The sequence below is a fragment of the Ceratotherium simum genome, chromosome 2, assembly GCF_057802395.1.
Source record: "Ceratotherium simum simum isolate JZ-2026a chromosome 2, ASM5780239v1, whole genome shotgun sequence".
Classification (NCBI taxonomy): domain Eukaryota; kingdom Metazoa; phylum Chordata; class Mammalia; order Perissodactyla; family Rhinocerotidae; genus Ceratotherium; species Ceratotherium simum.
Genome location: NC_141901.1, coordinates 26,311,022 through 26,323,503, shown reverse-complemented (window position 1 = coordinate 26,323,503; position 12,482 = coordinate 26,311,022).

Genomic DNA, 12,482 nt, shown 5'->3' with positions numbered 1-12,482 from the left:
ACTGTTTGTTCACACCAGCACTCCCACTGCCTAGAACAGTATCTAGAGCGTAACAGATATTAATGAATCTTTGTTTCTGACTGAGTTTGGGACCTTGGGAAGTTTGAGCAAGGGAATTTTTGGGGTTTTGGTTTTTTGTCTCTTTTTATGTAGTTATTTAATTGAATAGAATCATTCAAGAAAGGTTATATTTAATGTGCATTATTTACTAAGGCAAGAAAAATACACAAATACGTTTTAGAAATATTTGCATAACACCTGAAAGGAAAAGATTCCTTGTTTAACCATGAAATTTGATTTATGAAACCCGATAGCCTCTGTGAGTTCTGGTTCATTAATTGATAAAAACTTTATTTCTAACATAGTTATAGTTGTTAATAGGAAAACAATATTAAGCTAATACTAAGCTTAGTTTTTTAAATAAACTTTATTTTAGAGCAGTTTTAGATTTACAAAAAAAATGAGACGATTATACAGAGATTCCGTGTACCTCCATCCAGTTTCCCCTACTATTAGCATCTTAAATTAGTGTGCTACCTTTGTCACAGTTCATAAACCAATATTGATATGTTATAATTAAAGTCTATCATTTAATCAGATTTCCTTAGTTTTTACTTACTGTTCTTTTTCTGTTCCAAGACCACATTACATTTAGTTATCCTGTGTCCTTAGGCTCTACTTGACCGACAGTTTCCCAGACTCTCCTTGCTTTTGATGACCTTGACAGTTTCGAGGAGTACTGGTGAGGCATTTTGTAGAAGGCCCCTCAATTGGAATTTGTCTGATGTTTTTCTCACGATTAGACGGAGGTTAGGGGTTTTAGGAGAAAGACCACAGAGGTAAAGTGCCACCTTTGGCATTCGGGAACGCTTTCATTTGACTCCCAAGTCCTTTTGACAGACCTCCATCATCGCAGGTGGATTATTTGCTTTTCTTGCTTGCTTGCTTTGCTTTGCTTCTTTTTTTTTAGCAATTCCTTTCTTTCTGGCACTGTAAGATGCTCCAGGCTCAGCTCATCTTGTATATTTCTGGCCCCATCCTAGAATCAGCCATTTCTCCAAGAAGTCCTGGTTCCTCTTATTGGGAAAGGTATTAGAAATCAATATCTGGGCACCAGGTATGCTCTTTGGTACTGGGGTGTCATTGGTTCTAGGTACTCTCAGCTGACAGGCAGGAAATATATACAGTGTATACTAACCCATGTATATACATGTTTCTACAAATATGTATATCTAACAGTCTGTATCTATGTTAAGCTAAACATGAGTTCATACTAATGTCTTCAACTCTAATCCATTAACACATGGATCATTCTAGTCTCCTCTCCTTTCTTATCTGTAATGTCCACTCCAACAGTGAGAAGCGTGGCTTCACCATCCCCCAGCCCTTTACTGGAACTGTTCAATTCCAGCATACATGTATAACAATATCATAATTGTTAACCCATAGCCCATGAGAAATCACTTGATCAACTAGAGAACCGTACAGTTTCTTTTGCCTTTATTCTTACAAACTCCACTCATTTTCAAAGTTACTTAGGTGAGCACCTTTCCCGTACTTCCTTCAGTGAGGTTGTTTTATACATTTGTAATAGTTAGATTATTTTGTCACATTCTGCATTCCATCCTGGGATTCCTTGACCTCCTAAATGACTTTTTAAATTTTTCATACATTAAGGTTCATTCTTTGTGTTAAAACTTCTATAGGTTTTGGTTTTTGTTTTTATCCTGAAAAGAGTAATTTAATATAGTACAGTGATGGTGATTGATATTAGGAGAAAAGGATGCCTTATTACGCACAAACAAGGTTTATGTCCATATCAGGAGATCCCACACATGTCCTTCTAAGACTACCTAATTATTTTTTTTTAATTTTTTGTTTATTGCAGTATCATTGGTTTAGAACATTGTATATATTTCAGGTGTACATCATTATACCTCTATTTCTGCATGGATTACGTCATGTTCTCATGTTCACCACCCAAATACTAGTTACAATCCATCCCCACACATGTGCCTAATTATCCCTTTTGCCCTCCTCCCTCCCCCCTTCCCCTCTGGTAACCACCAATCCAATCTCTGTGTCTATGTGTTTGTTTGTTGTTGTTATTATCTACTACTTAATGAGTGAGATCATATGGTATTTGACCTTCTCCCTCTGACTTATTTCACTTTGCATAATACCCTCAATGTCCATCCATGTTGTCACAAATGGCTGGATTTCATCGTTTCTTATGGCTGAGTAGTATTCCATTGTGTATATATACCACATCTTCTTTATCCATTCGTCCCTTGATGGGCACTTAGGTTGCTTCCAAGTCTTGGCTATTGTAAATAACACTGCAATGAACAGGGGTGCATGTAGCTTTACGCATTGGTGTTTTCAAGTTCTTTGGATAAATACCCAGCAGTGGGTATAGCTGGATCCAGCTGAATAGTTGAATCATATGGTAGTTCTATCCTTGATTTTTTGAGGAATCTCCATACTGTTTTCCATAGTGGCTGCATGAGTTTGCACTCCCACCAGCAGTGTATGAGAGTTCCCTTCTCTCCACATCCTCTCCAACACTTGTTCTTTCCTGTCTTGTTAATTATTAAACTTCTATAGGTTTTAACAAATACATAGTGTCATGTATCCACCATTATAGGATCATACAGAATAATTTCACCACTCCAAAAAAAAAAAAATTCTATGTTTAACTATTCAACCCTCCTCTTCTGCCCTTAAGCCCCAGGCAGTCACTGATTTTTGTGTGTGTTTGTGTGTGTGTGTGTGAGGAGGACTAGCCCTGAGCTAACATCTGATGCCAATCCTCCCCTTTTTTCTTGAGGAAGATTGGCCCTGGGCTAACATCTGTGCCCATCTTCCTCTACTTTATATGGGACACCGCCACAGCATGGCTTAACAAGCCGTGCGTTGGTTCATGCCTGGGATCCGAACCTGCGAAACCCGGGCCGCAGCAGCGGAGCGCGAGCACTTAACTGCTTGTGCCACCGAGTCAGCCCCAGAGACAGAAACTGCCAAACTGTCTCCCAAAGTGGCTGCAGCATTTTGCATTCCCACCAGCAATGAATGAAAGTTCCTGTTGCTCCACATCACTGCAAGCAATTGGCAATTTTTTGGATTTTAGTCATTGTATGTAGTGGTATCGCACTGTTGTTTTAACTTGCAGTTCCCTACAGATGGAATATACAGTTTCCATCTGTGTATTTTCTTTGATGAAATATCTGTTCAGATCTTTGCCCATTTTTTAATCAGTTTGTTTGTTTTCTCAATGCTGAATTTTAAGGGTTGTTTGTATATTTTGAACATAGACCCTTTTGCAGATATGTGCTTTACAAATATTTTCTCCCAGCCTGTGGCATGTCTTTTCCTTCCCTTAATAGTCTTTCATGGACCAGAAGTGTTTAATTTTAATAAAGTTCTTTTTATTTTTTAATTCTTTATTTTATTTTATTTATTTTATTTTTTTGAGGAAGATCAGCCCTGAGCTAACATCTGCCAATCCTCCTCTTTTTGCTGAGGAAGACTGGCCCTGGGCTAACATCTGTGCCCATCTTCCTCCACTTTATATGGGACGCCTGCCACAGCATGGCCTGACAAGCGATGCATCGGTGCGCACCCGGGATCCAAACCTGCGAACCCTGCGCTGCCGCAGCAGAGCGCACGCACTTAACCGCTTGCGCCACCGGGCCGGCCCCTTAATAAAGTTCTTATTAGCCATTTTTTTAGCCGTTTTTTTCCTCCATGGATTGTGCTTTTGGTTTTGTATCTAAAAACTCATCACCAAACCCATGGTCACCTAGATTTTCTCTTTATTGTCTTCCAGAAATTTTATAGTTTTGCATTTTACATTTATGTCTATGACCTATTTTGAATAAAAAAGTTTTGAAAGGTATAAGGTCTGTGTCTAGGTTTATTTTTTTGCATATGGGTGTCCAGTTATTCCACCACCATTTGTTGAAAAGACTCTCCTTTCTCCATTGAATTGCCTTTGCTCCTTTGTCAAAGATGAATTGACTATATTTATATGGGCCTATTTCTGGGCTCTCTATTCTTTTCCATTGATCTATATGTCTATTCTTTCACAGTACCATGCTGTCTTGATTACTATAGCCTTATAATAAGTCTTGATATTAGGTACTGTGAATACTCTTTGTTCTTCTTCAGTATTGTGTTGGCTATTCTAGGTCTTTTGCTTTTCTATAAAAACTTTAGAATCAGTTTGTCAATATCTGCAAAATAGTTTGTTGCAATTTTGATTGTGATTGGGTTAAATCTCTAGATCAATTTGGGAAGAAATGACATCTTAATAATAGTGAGTCTTTTAATCCAGGAACACAAAATCTCTCTTCATTTATTTAGACCTTTAGATGACTTTTTTCATCAGAGTTTTGTAGTTTTTCATATATAGATTCTGTGCATACTTTGTTAGGTTTATACCTAATATTTCTCTTCTTTTTAGTGCTATTATAAATGGTATTTTTTTTATTTCAAATTCCAACTGTTCATTACCGGTATGTTGAAAAGCAATTGACTTGTATATTAATCTTGTGTCCTGTGACCTTGGTATACTCACTTATTAGTTTCAGGAGGTTTCTTTGTTGTTGTTAATTCTTTGGGATTTTCTACATAGACTCATGTCATTTACAAACAAAGACAGTTTTATTTCTTCCTTCTCAATGTGTATATTTCATTTCTTTCTCTTCACTTATTGGACTAGCTAGGACTTCCAGTACAACATTGAAAAAGAGTGTTGACAGAGGACATCATTGCCTTGTTCCTGATCTTAGGGAGACGGCATCCCTTCTCTTACCATGTAGGTATGTTAGCTCTAGGTTTTTTGTAGGTGTTCTTTATCAAGTTGAGGAAGTTCTCCTTAGTTCCTAGTTTGCTAGGAGTTTTTATCATGAATAGGTGTTGGATTTTGTCAAATGTTTTTTCTGCATCGATTGATAATCATCATATAATTTTTCTTCTTTAGCCTCTTGTAGTAGACTACACTGATTGATTTTCTACTGGTGATCCAGCCTTGCGTACCTGAAACAAATCTCACTTGGTCATGGTGTATAATTCTTGTTATATATTATTGCATTCAATTTGCTAATAATATTTTGTTGAGGATTTTTGCATCTATGTTATGAGAAATATTGGTCTGTAGTTTCCTTCTTTGTAATGTCTTTTGTTATTGGGGTAATGTTGGCCTTATAAACGTTTGGTAAAATTCCATCTGTAAAACCATCTGTGCCTGGTTCTTTCTTTTTTTGAAGGTTATTAATTATTGATTTAATTTTTAATAGATTAAGGCCTATTCAGATGATCTGTTTCTTTTTGTATGAGTTTTGGTACTTCGTGTCTTTCAAGGAATTTGTCCATTTCATCTAAGTTATCAAATTTGTGGGCACAGAGTTGTTAATAATATTCCATATTATCCTTTTAATGTGCATGGGATCTGTAGTGATGTCCCTTCTTTCATTTTTTGGTATTAGTAATTTGTGTCTTTTTTGTTTGTTTGTTTGTTTGTTTTTTGTTTCTATGCTAGCCTGGCTAGAAGTTTATCAATTTTACTGATATTTTCTAGGACCATCTTTTGGTTTTATTGATTTTCTCTATTGATTTCCTGTTTTCAGTTTCATTGATTTCAGCTCAATTTTTATCATTTCCTTTATTCTACTTGCTTTAGGTATAAATTGGTCTTCTTTCTCTAATTTTCTAAGGTGGAAACTTACATGATTGATTTTAGATCTTTCTGCTTGTCTAGTACATGCATTTAAAGCTGTAAATTTCCCTCTAAGCACTGCTGTTGCTGTATCCCACAAATTTTAAGTTGTATTTTTCATTTTCATTTAGTTTAAATATTTTTCTAATTTCTCTTAAGACTTCTTTTTTAACCCATGTGTTATTAGAAGCATGTTGTTTAATTTCCAAATCAAGAAAAATAGTTGCTTTCCAGTTTGTTCAGCATTTTCTTGTTTTAAGGATATGAGTGACAATTCCGAAGCTCTACATGTTAGAGCTGAAACCAGAAGTCCTTGGAAAAGTTTTTAACCAGTGAGCTTATTTTCTCATCTGGCAATATGACTTAGCACAGAGTTATAGAGTTTAAAGTGGCTTCACTGGGGTTAGGTTATCTAGCACTTACGGAAGTGTTTATGTAATTTTATTTCTTTATTTCCATCTTTTCATGCATAATGAAAGGAAACTCATGAGCTTTAGCATGGTAACTTCATATGCTTGAGGGACCTTATTAAATCAGTCATCTCTATACTAAATAATACTAAAACCTTCAATAAATCCTGTTTCCCAGCTTTTACATCCTCTAGATCCTTTTGAACTATCTTATTCTCTCAATCTGTGAAATCTGAGCCTCTACTCAATTATCTATTGAGGGTCACAACATGATAAGGGTTTACTTTATGACTCTACATTTTATACCTCTTATCTTACTTTATTTTTGAATCACAAAATGACTATGAAGATTCAATTTAAATTATTTACAGACTTCTAAGAAAAAGTTTTTCTTAAATAAAACAAAAATTTAAGAATTATGTTTAACCACTAGGCAACCTTGCTATAGTTGTTCTTAAACTATACAATACAGATGTTCAGCCAAATTAGTTTCACATTTTGCTAACTGGAAGTTGCCATATATTGCATACCATACATGCATATAGATATCCAGAGAATTTGAAAGCAACAAAAAATATGTTAAAACTGCAGTGGAGATATTTTTTAAATGAATCAGAAACAGTACCCTAGAACATTTATTATGAATACCAGCTTTACAAGTGATAGGATTTCAGACTAGATGTGTGAATATGAAAGAGACAGAGAGAGAGAGAAAGAGAGAGTGTGTGTGTATGTGTAAAATTTTTGGAAATCTTCATACTTTTTCAGAGGACATTAACCATTTATAATCTGAATCTATACTATAGATTTTGTGATATCAGTTTTTTCTTATTTGATAAAAGTAGAATATCAAAGGAAACCATTTTTACTTGAGCTTTGATTCATTTAATAATTATTAAACACTTACTATGTGTTAGGGACTGTATTCGTCTCAGGGATATAAATACAAATAAGATATGGTTCTTTCCCAAATGAAGCATGTGGTCTGGTAGAGGGAAACAGACCTGCAAACAAAGCAAGGCAAAAAATTATTAAAAGTGCAAGGACAGAAGTCTGTAAATAGTACCACAGGCTCACAAATGCTATAATGGCTGGTTCTTCTTTAGGATGGGGGCACATCAGAAAGGATTCAACATGAGTACAACCTAGAAAAAGAAGTACATATGTACATAATTCTAGGGAATTGTGATGAAGAGACTGGACACAGGCATGAAGACTTAGGCGGCATATGCTTCTTTACACTCAAGTGCCCTAAGTCATTTATCATGGCTGGAGCATAACATGTGAGGACAGTAGGATGAAAGATAATGCTGAGGAGATAGGCAAGGCATGGATCATAGAGGGCTTTGTTTGCCTTGCTAAGAGTTTCACATTAATCAGTAGACAGTGGAGAATCTCAGAAGAATTTTAAGCTAGACAATGACACGATGAGATTTTCATTTTATTAAGACGATTCTTGCAGCAATTTGGAGGATGAGTTCGAGCAAAGGGAAAAACTGGAAGCAGAACCTCCTCTAAAAAGGCCGTTGCAGTAATCTAGGTGAGAAATTTTGGGAGCTTGACCTAAGGTAGTAGCAGAGGGAATGCAGAAAAAGAGAAAGAGGAAACACTCAAGAAGACAGAACAGGCCTTGGTGACTGACTAGACACGGAGAATTAGAGAGAGGGAGAGGTCTGGGAAGATACTCAGTTCTGGTTTAGACAGTTGAAGAGAGGATGTTGCTGTCTACTAAGTGGAGGAAAAGATGGTGAACCTCTCTGAAGGAAGAGATATGGAGTAAGTTTATTTCAGATGTCTGTGGGGATATCCCGGAGAAGATTTCCAATAGGTTGTTGCATCTGCACATCTGAAGCTCAGAAGAAAAATCTGAGCTGAAGATATGAATGCATGGTTCATAAAATTTCAAATTATTTGGCATCTGGATAAATGGGGTTTGTTATATGCCCATAGTATATAGTATAACTACTATATGTTACCTAGATGAACATTAAAAGATCATTTAGGCAATATTAAACCCAATGGGAAGATGGCACAGCGGCTGTCGAATACTTCCACCACTCATTAAAAAGGGTGATTATAAAATAATGAGAAGAGATTTCAAACAAATTAAATGACACCTAAAAAGCTCTCTCTAGAATGTAAAGAGCCACCATTGGGGCTGGCCCGGTGTTGTAGTGGTTAAGTTCTTGTGCTCCGCTTTGGTGGCCCGGGGTTCGCGGGTTCAGATGCTGGGCGTGGACCTACAACACCGCTCATCAAGCCATGCTGATGACAACAAAAAAAGAGCTGCCATAATTAATGTTATGCTTACTTAAGTTGCTGTTGTCCCTCTGCCAATTAGATCATTAGAAACCAGTCCTTTTTCTTTCTTTCCTTGTTTTTTTGTTTTATTTTGTTTTTTCGGTGAGGAAGATTGGCCCTGACCTAACATCTGTTGCCAGTCTTCCTCTTTTTTTTTTTTGCTTGAGGAATATTGTCGCTGAGCTAACATCTGTGACAATCTTCCTCTATTTTGTGTGTGGCATGCCGCCACAGCGTGGCTTGATGAGTGGTGTGTAGGTCCACGCCCAGGATCCGAACCTGCAAACCCCAGGCTACCAAAGTGGAGCACACGAACTTAACCGCTATGTCACTGGGCCAGCCCCTGTTTTATTTGTGTTTTTGATTTTGTTTGGAACTAGTTTCTACCACTGATGTTCTATAAATCTTGGATGGATGGACAGTAACTACTAAATAAATAATGAAAATTTTATGAGCTGCTTGAAGTAAAAGGTTGAACCACATAAAATAATAAACCTGATTTTAAAAACAAATATATACACATTGCAATGAGCTTTGTGCTTTGGTAGTCTTAAAACATGGTGTGCCACTCATCTGTTTAAACAATACTGCCTTATTCAAAACATTTTATAAACATGTTCTTTTGGGATTATTTTCAGAGCCTCCCTAGCTACCATATAAGAAAAATACTTCATTGCTTTATACTCAAATCTCAATTTTGACAAAAGTCACTACTGTTCTTTCTCTTTTTTTAACTTTATATTATGGGAAATTTAAAACATATACAAAGTAAATAGAATAGAAAAATGAACTTTTATGTTCTGCTCACCCAGATTTAATAGTTACCAACATTTTGTCATACGTACATCATCTATATCTTCACATTCTCCCCACTCCCACTTAGTTTTTATTTACTATTTTTTCTTTTTCAGGGTAAATTTCACACAAATTGAGATGTACAAATGTTAGCTGTACAATTTTGACAAAAGGACACACCTTTATAACCCACACCTCTATCATGATATAGACCATTTTCATCTACCAAGAGTATTTCCTTGTGTTTCTTCTTAGTCAGTTGCAGCCAAAAGCAACCATTATTTAATCTATTCATCATACATTAATTGTGTCTGTTCTAGAATGTCAAATAAGTAGAATCACACGGTATATGCTCTTCATGGCCAGCTTCTTTAATAAAGGTCTTTTCCCCCAGCTCCAATAACATTTTCTTTAATTTCTTTTCAGCCCTCACTGACAGCCTCCTCAAGGTCCTTTAGCCCCTGCTATTACTCTCCTGGAGGCCCGTCTAGCTTCGGCCCACTACCCAGTCTCAAAACCAATGCCACACATTTTGTTTCTGTTTCAGCAGCACTCTACCTCCAGGTACCATGATCTGTTCCGGTTCTCCATTGCTGAGAAACAAACCACCCCACACTTAGTGGCTTAAAAGACCAATAATCTCTCCTCTTTCATGTCTAATTTTATTTATTTGAGCCTTCTCTCTGTTTTTCTTGGTGAGTATGGCTAAGAGTTTGTCAATTTTGTTTATCTTCTCAAAGAACCAGCTCTTAGTTTCATTAATCCTTTCTACTGTTTTTTTAGTCTCTATTTCATTTATTTCTGCTCTGATTTTTATTATTTCTCTCCTTTTGCTGACTTTGGGCTTTGTTTGTTCTTCTTTTTCTAGTTCTGTTAAGTGCAGTTTAAGCTTATTTATTTGAGATTTTTCTTGTTTGTTGAGGTGAGCCGGTATTGCTGTGAATTTCCCTCTTAGGACTGCTTTTGCTGCATCCAATAAGAGTTGGTATGTTGTATTTTCATTTTTGTTTGTCTTCAGGTATTTTTTAATTTCTCCTTTGATTTCTTCATTGATCCAATGGTTGTTAAGTAGCGTGTTGTTTAGTCTCCATGTATTTCTGACTTTCCCAGTTTTTTTCTTGTAGTTGATTTCTAGTTTCATAGCACTATGACTGGAAAAGATGCTTGGTTTCAATCTTAAATTTATTGAGGCCTGCCTTGTTTCCCAACATGTGGTCTATCTTTGAGAATGTTCCATGTGCACTTGAAAAGAATGTGTCTTCTGCTGTTTTTGGATGGAATTATATATATATATATATATATATATATATATATATATATGTTAAGCCCATCTGATCAAGTGTTTCATTTAAATCCACTATTTCCTTGCTTACTTTCTGTCTGGATGATCTATGCATTGATGTAAGTGGGGTGTTGAGGTCCCTTACTATTATTGTGTTGCTGTTAATTTCTCCCTTTAGGTCTGTTAATAGTTGCTTTATGTACTTTGGTGCCCCTGTGTTAGGTGCATATATATTAATAAGTGTTATGTCCTCTTGGTGGAATATCCCTTTTTTCCTTATATACTGCCCCACTTTGTCTCTCATTGTCTTTTTTAACTTGAAGTCTGCTTTGTCTGATATAAGTATGGCAACACCAATCACAAGTAAAGAGATTGAAACACTAATTAAAAACCTCCCAAAAAACAAAATTCCAGGACCAGATGGCTTCTCTGGAGGATTCTACCAAATATTCAAAGAAGATTTAATACCTATCCTTCTCAAATATTCCAAAAAATTGAAGAAGATGGAACACTTCCTATCTCGTTCTATGAGGCCAACATTACACTCATGCCAAAACTAGAAGAGGACAACACAAAGAAGGAAAATTACATGCCAATATCACTAATGAACATAGATGCAAAAATCATCGACAAAATATTGGCAAATTAAATTAAATACAGCAATACATTAAAAGGATCATGCACCATGATCAAGTGGGATTTATTCCAGGGGCACAGGGATGGTTCAACATCCACGAAGCAATCAATGTGATACACTACATTAGCAAAATGAGGAAAAAGAATCACACGATCATCTCAATAGATGCAGAGAAAGCATTTGACAATATCCAACATCCATTTATGATGAAAACTCTCAATAAAATGGGTATAGAAGGAAAGTACCTCAACATAATAAAGGCCATCTATGACAAACCCACAGCCAACATCATACTTAATGGTGAAAAACTGAAAGCCATCCCTATAAGAACAGGAACAAGAAAAGGGTGCCCACTCTCACCATTCCTGTTCAACATAGTTCTGGAGGTTTTGGCCAGAGCAATTAGGTGAGAAAAAGAAATAAAAGGAATCAAAATTGGAAAAGAAGAAGTGAAACTCACTGTTTGCAGATGACATGATTCTATATATAGAAAACCCTAAAGAATCCATCAGAAAACTATTAGAAATAATCAACAACTACAGCAAAGTTGCAGGATACAAAATCAACTTACAACAATCAGTTGCATTTCTAAACACTAACAATGAACTAGCAGAAAGAAAAATCAAGAATACAATCCCATTTACAATCGCAACAAAAATAATAAAGTATCTAGGAATACACTTAACCAAAGAGGTGAAAGACCTATACACTGAAAACTATAAGACATTATTGAAACAAATTGAAGAAGACATAAAGAAATAGAAAGATATTCCATGCTCATGGGTCGAGAGAATCAACATAGTTAAAATGGCCATACTACCTAAAACAATCTACAGATTCAATGCAATCCCAACCGAATCCCAATGACATTCTTCATGGAAGTAGCACAAAGAATCTTAAAATTTATATGGAACAACAAAAGACCCCAAATAGCCAAAGCAGTCCTGAGAAAAAAGAATGAAGTGGAGGCATCACAATCCATGACTTCAAAATATACTACAAAGCTGTAGTAATCAAAACAGCATGGTACTGGCACAAAAACAGACACATAGATCAATGGAACAGAAGTGAAAGCCCAGAAATAAAACCGCAGATCTATGGACAGTTAATCTTCTACAAAGGAGCCAAGAACATACAATGGAGAAAGGAAAGTCTCCAATAAATAGTGTTGGGAAAACTGGACAGCCACATGCAAAAGAATGAAAGTAGACCATTATCTTACACCGTACACAAAAATTAACTCAAAATGGATTAAAGACTTGAATGTAAGACCTGAAACCATAAAACTCATAGAAGAAATTATAGGCAGTACACTATTTGACACTGGTCTTAGCAGCA